The sequence below is a fragment of the Citrus clementina genome, unplaced genomic scaffold, assembly GCF_000493195.1.
Source record: "Citrus clementina cultivar Clemenules unplaced genomic scaffold, Citrus_clementina_v1.0 scaffold_1, whole genome shotgun sequence".
In the NCBI taxonomy this organism is placed as follows: Eukaryota; Viridiplantae; Streptophyta; class Magnoliopsida; order Sapindales; family Rutaceae; genus Citrus; species Citrus x clementina.
The window spans coordinates 13,288,866-13,299,388 of NW_006263303.1; the positions used below are offsets into that span (position 1 = coordinate 13,288,866).

General features: G+C 35.7%; 1 non-coding gene across 1 annotated transcript; it reads left to right on the top strand.

Annotated features, from left to right (window-relative positions):
* The first annotated feature begins 1,442 nt into the window (after positions 1-1,442).
* LOC112095928 lies at positions 1,443-1,546 on the top strand. Its single transcript, XR_002904088.1, has one exon. It is a non-coding gene; the product is annotated as a small nucleolar RNA R71 (small nucleolar RNA).
* Positions 1,547-10,523: the final 8,977 nt, after the last annotated feature.

Below are 10,523 nucleotides of genomic sequence, written 5' to 3' on the forward strand. Positions count from 1 at the left end.
AAACTTATCTACCTGGATAAGCACGTCCTCCACAATACCACGAGGTATTTTTGTGGACCGATCTGCAAGCTGTAACATCACTGGAGTTGGGTGTAATTCTCCAAGTCCAAGTTTTAAAAATACTGAGTAAGGCAACAAATTTACACTAGCTCCTAAATCCAACAAAGCATTCTCAATTGTGTGGTTCCCTATGCTACATGAGATAGTGGGGGAGCCTGGGTCTTTGCATTTTAGAGGAATTTTATGTTGGAGTATAGAACTAATGTTTTCTGTTAAAAATGCCTTCTTTTGAACATGAATGTTTCTCTTTTTAGTACAAAGGCCTTTAAGAAACTTGGCATAAGATGGAACTTGTTTAATAGCATCAAGTAAAGGGATGTTAAAACTTACCTGTTTGAAGATTTCAAGAATCTCACTTGTGGATTTTTCCTTTTTTCCTTTAGCTAACCTCTGAGGAAATGGAGCTTTAGGAACGTATTCTCATGGGTCGGTTTCTTCTTTCTCATCCGGTGATGAGTCCTCAACATTCATAGGTACAATTTGATTTTCTTTTGTCACGGGCATCTCCACTTTGTTGTCGACTTCTTTTCCTTTTCGCAAGGTCATGACTGTTTTGACCTCTCCATGCTGCTGTGGTGAACTGGTACTTGCTTCATTTACTCCTTTAGGATTAGGCACTGGTTTACTTGGAAACTTGCCTTTCTCAACAGTCATTGCCAAGGTCTGAACTGAAGAAGCAAGTTGTCCCACCATCTTCTCGAGGCTTGAAACTAATTGAGCTTGTGAGTTGAAGCCTGCTCTCAACCTATTTCGTAGTCCATCAATGGTGCGGTTCTGTTGCTCAATCGTGGAGTGAGTAACATTCTTGAAATTCTGGAATGCATCATCCCATGGTCTAGGTTGAGAGTGGTTCTGGTTCTGATTGTATGGTATGAATGGTGGCTGAGAGGCTTGAGGAATTTGAGGAATTGGTGGAGCTGGAGCTGCTGGTCCATTCTGTTGGAATCCTTGAGACCATGAAAAATTGGGTTGGTCTCTCCATCCAGGGTTATATGTGTTGGGAGTATGGGTTGTAATTCGATGGTTTTCTAATTACACCTATGGCATTGGCTTGATCTGAGTATGAGTCATGGTCATGTGGTTCTGTTGATTTAGCAGTCGATAGCGATGCTATTTGTCGAGCAAGACCTTCAACCATCTCCTTGACTTCTTTGATTCCTGAAGTTGACTCTCCAATGTGAACCTCATTCACTCCTTTAATTCTTCTAGTATTCCTGAGTGATCGACTCCGTTGTTGGGAATTATCCGCTTGTCGCTGGAAGAATTCCCAAATTTCTGATGCACTTTTTGACATTAGCTCTCCTCCACTTGTTGCCATTAGCCATTCTTGCACATTTGGTAGTAATCCCTCCAAAAAGTATTGGCATTGGTGCCATTTCTCGTACCCATGATGTGGACACTTCAAGAGTAGCCCATTGAATCGCTCCCATGTTTCGAAAAATTGCTCGTCTTCTCTCTGTGTAAACTCTGAAATTTCCCTGCGAATAGCATTGGTTTTATGCACTGGGAAATATTTATTCAAAAATTTAGTTACCATTTATTCCCATGATGCAATGCTAGTAGCAGGCAATGTATTTAGCCATGAACGAGCTCTATCCTTTAAATAAAATGGGAAAAGTCTAAGTTTTACATCATCGTCTGAAAAATTCTCATATTTAAATGTTTGACAAATAGCATGAAAATCATTCAGATGATTATATGGGTCCTCATTTTCTAAGCCATAGAATGTGGGGAGACAATTTAGCACACTAGGTTTTAGTTCAAAGCTCCTAGCAGTTACATTTGGGTATCTTATACATGATGTGTTCAAATTAGCTAAAGGACTAAAATAGTCCTTAAATGGCCTCTCCTGTGGTGCTTGTAAATCCATTCCAAATTTATTTTTAACGTGCTTGTGTGTGCGAAGTGTTTTTTTTTAGTTCAAGGTATATAGGTTCAAGATTAGGTAATAATGACCTACGACCATGCATGCAAAATAAATAAAATAAAAATAAAGATGGGAACAAAACAAATAAAAATAAAGAAGAGGGAGAAATTACGATACTAACCTTATTGCACTATTACAACCTTACTATAGAAACACACTAAAAAAATACGTGAAAATAATTAATTAAAAATAAATTAATAAGATAAACAAAAAAAATTTACAAAGAAAATAAATTGAAAAATAAATTACAGAATTTTAAAGAAGAGAAAAAGAAAAGAAATATTAGCCTTTAAATGTAGATTCACCTCTTTTTTTAAAAAAAAAATACAAGAAAACAATTAAATGGAATTATTCACAAAAATTAATTCTATGAATTAAAATTACTTACCTCCCCAGCAACGACACCAAAAACTTGTTGTGCAAATTTTATTGAACTCGCAAGTGCACGAATCTATTGTAATATAGATCAATGGTGACGAGTGTCGATCCCACGAGGAGGTGAATTTTAATTGTGTGTAGAATTAATTTTGTAAATAGGTGATTGGATTTGTGGTGGAAATGATTTGGAATATGCTAAAACTTAAATTAAAATGGCGAGAATAAATTCTAAAATTGAAATTAAAATGGCGAGAATAAATTGAAGAGAATTCTATTGAAATGAAGCACTTGGGTATCCGGATCCGTATCAACATGCATCATGGGCTAAATAATCCTTATTAATGTCAATTAAATCATGAGCGGGGAATCCACACCTCATGAACCACGCTCTAATCAATATGGTGCTAAAGGCTTATCGTGCCAAATAATAACCTTGTACTAGGGGGCTCGTGAAACCAAGGCGGTACTAGACAAGATTAGTATTATTTGTCGACGAGAAGTCAAAACATCCACAAAAATTAGAGGGGAAGAGAAAGTAAATTTACCAAATAAAGCCCACGACACATGTTGAGGGAATTATAGAAAATGGATCCCAAAAATAGATTCAGAGATATCAAATTAGGGGGGAGAGGCCCCCTTTTTATAGATACATGGAGTAAATCATGGCCATCGAATTAAAAACAGTTTGGACGCTCATGATTGGGCCACATCATCAGTCAACAGTACGCGGTTTGACCACGCGAGTGAACAGTAACACGGTTTGACCCGGCTTTGAACAGTAACGCGGTTTGGTTGAAAATTATCCTGTGTAATGCATGTACCGTACGCGCAAGTTTTGGTCCACCAATATGCTGCCACGTCACCATCAACAGTTCATAAGAATTTTAGACCAACAGGATCATGACACCTCATTAGTCAATGCCACATCATCGGTCAATGCCACGTCATCGATCCGTCTATGTGAACAGTGTCGTGAACAGTAGTGAAGAAACAAATTCTGAAACTTCTTGATGCTGATATAATCTATCCAATTTCGGATAGCAAATGGGTAAGTTCGGTATAAGTGGTACTGAAGAAAACTGGTATAACAATTGTTGAGAATTCTTATGGTGAGTTAGTACCCACCCGAGTCCTCAAAATTTGATGGTTGTCGAAGTTAGCAAAAATAAATACCTACTCTAAATAAATTGTGTATAGTGATTGAGTAGGGTCGTGTCCACAGAGATCGGTAAATATTTAAATCATTTTAAAAATGTAAATTGCAAAATGGGGGGATTGTTGACATTAGTAAAAATCAAATTAAAATAACAAGAATGCAAATTCAAATTGTAATTCAAATTGGGGAAAGCTCTGGTTGAAGGAATTAACTCAACTTGATTTGACTACTGATCATTGATTCAATTATAAATCATTACTACTTATGAATAGACCAATTATAGCTACTGAGACCCTCTAATAGCCAATCTCTCCTTAACTAGTCGATAACCAAGGTACGACCGTTGGTTATTTCCCTAATCAATAGACAACCCTAGATACGATCATATGATTTAATCAATTGACAGCTTGACAAACCAGAGAGACCCAAATCCTAATCAACAAACACATACGATGGTTCATTTAAATTATATTGTTTATTCTCATAACACAACGCACTGCTATGCTATTTGTCATAAACATTAAAATCTTCATACGATAAATCTTTTAATTGACAATAGATTAAGTTGATAATTAAATAGTAGCCAATTATCTAATTAACAAACATAATCATGACAATAATTTAGAGAATAAACAAATACCCAAAAAATAATAAAATAATTAAAGCATAAAAAAGATCTTACAGTAGTGATGAATCAAAGCTTCATTAACTTTCAACCAGAATAATAGGTTTAGTTCTTCATAGAGAGAAGAGAAAAATTTAAATCTATGGTTTCTTTTCTTTTCTTTTTCTTTCACAATAAATTCCTCCCTTCAATTCTCTTCCCTTCTTCTCCTCTAGAGTTCTATTTAAAATCAAATACTAATATCTAAAATATTATCTAAATATTAAATTCGGAATTACAAAAATAACCAAAAAGACAAAACACGTTAAACTAAAAATTGCAGATCCGTAGTTGACAGCACGCGCCCACGCCTTATCAACAAAGTTCTTCTGAAGCTCAATTTTAGCACCAATCAATAGAATTGCACCTACAGAAATAAAACACAAGTAAATCACTATTATTAAGTGCAAAATATCGATATTAAAGGAAGTAAATAATGCAAAACTAGTGTATAAATTGCACTCTAACAAATTCCCCCATACTAAGATAATGCTTGTCCTCAAGCATATAACTCCAGACTAATCCCAAATCTCCACTCAATTTTCATCTCAACTCATCCGAAAACAATCTTAAGCAAGCATACCTCAAGAATTTAAGTCGATCAACATTCGAGAGATAAAGATTTTAAAGCATAGGATCTCATAATCTAATATAAAAGAAAAACATTCAACCACCAAGAAGATCTATTCAAAATTCTAGTGCAACAAGATTTAATAGCAGTCTCATTGACTTCACTCCATGCACTCAAAGTGTTTAGGATATCATTTATGCACTCAAAGTGTTTAGGATATCATTTATGCACTCAAATCAAATCAAAGAATGCTATTACCATAAGCTTGCTTATATATCACATCCTAATCCACAAAACATGAATTAAATGCAAAAATCTAAGGGTCTTAAAAAGGTTGTAATGGGGTTAAATGGGTTAAATGAAAAAAAAAAAGGTCTATGAAAGAAAAAGTGATCAAAATGAGAAGAATGAACTCATTAAATGAACCTTATGATATCAAAACGCTTATTTCTACTCAAGTCGCCAAGAATGTAAATATTTTTTTCACTTTTCTTTTTCTTCTTTTTTTTCTCTTTTTTTTATTTTTATTTTTGTTTTTGTTTTTTTTTGTTTTTTTTTTAAATCAAACAAAAGAAATGAACCTTGCACAATTTAATTCAAGCATAATGCTTGTTGATCTAATTGAGAAACTTTAATACAAGGTAGAAAAAGCAACAAAATATATACAAAATATATCCAAACAATGAGTCCAAAAATCTCTTTAAATTGAGGCTCAAAAGAAGAAAAATAGGTAAGTAGACGGAGAGAATTAGATGGGTAATGGTTAAGGCTCAAACAAAGATAACAAATAAAAGTCTTCAGGTGGAGAAAAAGAAGAAAAATGCGAAAATAGAAAAATGGAAAGTGGTTTGCCCTTATCATTTTAATGCATAAAATCCCGTAATGCGGCTTCAACATGCATAACAAAGCAAGTTCTAAAATAAACAAACTAATAAAAGTCTTCAGGTGGAGAAAAAGAAGAAAAATGCAAAAATAGAAAAATGGAAAGTGGCTTGCCCTTATCATTTTAATGCATAAAATCCCATAATGCGGCTTCAACATGCATAACAAAGCAAGTTCTAAAATAAACAAACTAAGATTGATATTCACATAACAAAAATAATTAGAGCAAAGTAGTTGCTCATAGGCTCAAATCCTCACACAGTTGGTAAATTTGCCATCAAATCATGTACACTCTTCAAATGAATCAACCATCAATAGTAGTGTAGAATGAGAAGAAGGTGTGAGTGATATATAAAAGGAAAGGTAAAAAGGATAAGAAGCGAGAAAGATGTATGTAGTAATATAAAAAATGAAAGATAAAATGTGAGTGATGAAAGAGTATGATAGAATAAAAATAGATGTAAATAATTTGAGATAGATGAGAAAAGAGTAGTGAGAAAGAAAATAAAATAAAAATAAAAATATATGAAGCATACTAACTCCAAAATCATTTAAGGATGAGCAGAGTGAAAATAATACTTCCAGACATCAATATTGCAAATATCCCTCCCCCACACCAAGAACTTACATTGTCCCTAATGGAAGATAATCAAAGCTCACATAAAAATAAATAAATAAAGCGTAAGGATAAGAGGTTAAAGGAAAAACGTCCTTGAATTGTGAGCTTTGATCCACATAACGTCTATGGGCTTGGCGGAAATGGTGGGATAAATCCCACACTCTTGAAGTATGCGGCCAAATTCTGCTCCATCTTGTTCAGCTTGTGCTCTATTTTCTCTAACTGAATGCTCAAATGTGGTGCAGATGTAGAAGGAATAGTTGGTGGGGCAGCAGTTTCGTCGTCAAACTCGTCATCAGAGGTAGCACCACTCCTAGCATAAAGCTTCTTTAGAAGTTGAGTGGGTCCTGGTTCAGTAAACTGAAATCTCCCCTCCTTGAATTCGACCACACCTGTTCTTTCAAACAAAGACATATCCAAAAATTCCTTTTTGCAAGCAGGATGTAAATCATTATTGTCAGTATCAAGCACACATAAGTTTATAACTAACAGAGTATTGTATAGACCAAGAAATAAAGTCCTATACCTTTTAAGCACACTCTGAGATTGATCTGCTAACCAAAAACCTAGATTAGGCCTCACATCATTCAACATGCACCAGATAAAATAAAACTCAGTTTTACTTGGGTCATATGCATTGTGATCAAAAGATAAATTACGCCAAAGACTATAAGGCTCAAAATTTTGGCTAAAGTCACAAGTTGTCCCTAAATATGCATCACTAGAAGAATAATCATCATCAATGAATCCTAAAGCTAGGTTAAAATCTGTGATAGATTGTGAAAAATTTCGTCCCATTAACCTAAACTTTATAACATCTGGAGTATGCAAAGTAAAATCATTAGGTATATTAAATTAAAAAGTAGCATAGAACTCCCTAATCAAGTCAACATAACCTAAACAATCAACATCAACAAACTTACGCAAACTAATCTTATCTATCAAATAATTAAAATTATCCGTAACATTCAATTTTTCAAGAGTCGGGTAATGAATATACTTAGCTGGAAGTATTTTTCACTTGGAAATATCTTTGTACCTTTCTTTCTCGTGTTGAGTCGTGAATGTGAGGCACCCTCTGAGATTTGATTCAGCAAGTGGCAAAACACTCATGCCTTTTCCATGTTTCGATCTTTGTCTCACGGCTTGGCGTGAATCTGAAACTGTGTTCCATAGAACCATAGTAGGAGCAGCAATATTGGATTTTTTTGCGACGGGTGTCTTTTTAGATAACTTGGAAGTTGATGCTTTCCTCTTTGGCATTGTCACAATAATTTTACTCATGGCTAATGATTCACGCGGCTAGAATACTAGGCGTGGACTGCTTGCGAATGCGGCTGGGATTTGAGATGCACAGCTGCTGGTGATTGCAGACACGCGGCTGTTTGTTGTTGGAGACGCTGGCTGGTTGCTGGATGAAGCTGCGCGGCTGGTTGTGGCACGGAGCTACTCTGGTGACGCACGATGCTGGTGCAGACACGAGATTCTTGAGATGGCTGGTGATGCGCTGCGGGATTGCGGGTGCTTAGTGCGCTGGTGACGCGCGATGCTAGTGCAAATGCGAGATGCTTGCGCGCACGGCTAGTGCTTGGTGGACGCAAGATGGAACTAGTTGTTGTACGCGGTTGGTGGAGGTGGGATTGCGGGATGCAGCTGCTGGAGGTGGCTGCTACGGGATGGTAGGATGATGGGAACAAATTTTTGTGAATCAGGGACTTGTGAATAGTGAAAACAAAATTTTTTTTAAATAAAATAAAGTAAAATAAAAACCTTTTTTTTATTGAAACTAAAAAAGTAAAAAAACTTTTTTAAAAAAATAAAATTAAAAAATAAAAGAAAAGAAAAAACTTTTTTTTCGTTTTTTTTAAACTAAAAACTAAAAGAGATACTTGAGACACCAAAAAAAATTACAGAAGTACTTTTTCAATAAGCATATGGACAAGCCTTAAAACTATTTTACTTTAAAATCACAGAAGTACTTATTAGTTATGACGTGGGCACGCCTTAAAACCATTTTACTTTAAAATCACAGAAGTACTTATTAGTTAAGACGTGGGCACGCCTTAAAACCATTTTACTTTAAAATCACAGAAGTACTTATTAGTTAAAACGTGGGCACGCCTAATCAAAAATTTTCTTCTGGGCAAAATAAGCAAAAATACTATTTAAACAATCTGAATCAAAATTAAAAACAAAAGATATAACAAAAATCAAAATAAATAAATCCTTTGGGTTGCCTCCCAAAAAGCACATTTGTTTTATGTCTTTGGCTAGACACATTCATGCATCAATCTCCATAAATAGGACTCTCGAGAACCACTTTCTCCACAATATTCACCGAAAAACTTCATAAAAAGGTTTTAAGCAATGACCATTAACCTTAAAAACTTTGTCAGAGGTCGGATTCCGAATCTCAACTGCACTATGAGGAAAACCATTAGTAACAATAAAAGGTGCTACCCAACGAGAACATAATTTACCAGGAAAAAGTTTAAGCTTAGAATGAAAAAGAAGAATTTTTTGACCAACAAAAAACTCCTTTCTCAAAATCATTATGTCATGAAATGTCTTCGTCTTTTCCTTGTAAAATCGCGAACTCTCATAGGATTCGTTTCTAATCTCCTCCAACTCTTGTAGCTGCAACTTCCTCTGCTTTCCCGCTTCATCCATCAGTATATTGCATTGCTTAACCGTCCAATATGCTCTGTGCTCAAGCTCTATAGGTAAATGACAAGGCTTACCAAATACTAAATGATAAGGAGACATACCTATAGGAGTTTTGTACGCGGTGCGATACGAGCACAATGCATCATCTAATCGTAAGCTCCAATCCTTTCGATTTAGACTAACCGTCTTTTCAAGAATAGACTTGATTTCTCTGTTTGATATCTCAGCCTGTCCACTTGTCTGTGGATAATAGGCGGTAGACACTCGGTGGGTAACATGATATCTCTTGAACAAAGCCTCCACCACTCGATTACAGAAATGAGTGCCTCTATCACTTATCACGGCTCTTGGTACACCAAACCTGGCAAAAATATTAGACTTAACAAAATCTACAACAACTTTAGCATTGTCAGTCCGGGTGGCCTTAGCCTCTACCAACTTAGAAACGTAATCCACTGCTAAAAGAATGTAAGCATGGCCAAAAGATGAGGGAAAATGTCCCATAAAATCAATACCCCACACATCGAGTATTTCACACACAAGAATAGGGGTAAATAGTATTTGATTCCTATGACTTAAATTGCCAGTCTTTTGACAATTCTCACACGACTTACAAAACATGTATGAATCACGAAATAAAGTAGGCCAAAATAGACCACATTCTAACACTTTAGATGCTGTCCTTTTAGGACCAAAATGACCACCACATGCATATGAGTAACAAAACTGAAGAATAGAAGAAATTTCAAACTCAGATACGCACCTTCTGATGACTTGGTTAGAGCAATATTTCCACAAGTAAGGGTCATCCCAAACATAGTACTTAGCATTGCTCTTAATCTTATCTTTTTGAGCCCTCGTCAGATCACTAGGTAGTGTTCTTGTAACTAAGTAATTGACAATGTCAGTGTACCAAGGAACAATACCTTGAGTTACAAAGAGATGCTCATCTGAAAAATCATCCTTCAAAGGTGCTGCATCTTCACTCGTGGTCAATCTACTAAGGTGGTCTGCAACCAAGTTTTCTACTTCTTTCTTGTCACGGATCTCCAAGTTGAACTCTTAAAGTAGTAGGAGTGCTAGAAATAATCTCATTTTCAAAGGAAAATATGATGACCTGATAATATTGATGGCTAAAGCTGTTACAGTTGCTGAATCTGTCAAAAGAATAAAGCAACTAGAAGAGGATTTCTTAGCAGAACAAAACAATGTTCAGCAAAGCTAATGGAGTCCACCCGAAGAAGGATGGCTTAAGGTAAATGTAGATGCTGCTATGGATGGGGTGAATTATCTTGCCGGGCTGGGAGCAGTAGTTAAAAACCATAAGGGAGAAACAGTTGCTGCAGCTGTCAGCACATGTAAGAGCTCAGGAGATGTGGAGTTGAGTGAAGCAAAAGTTGTTTTGTGGGGAATGCAGGCAGCTGCCAAGACAGGGGCAACTTCAGTTATCTTAAGGTCTGATTCTAAAGGGGTGATAGAGCTAATCAATAACAAGAGAAGCACTTTGACAGAGACCTTTTGGGTGATTTTTGACATTTACGAAGCCAAGAAAATCTTTCAGAATTTTAAAGCTCAGCACTTCCCTAGGATGTGTAATTT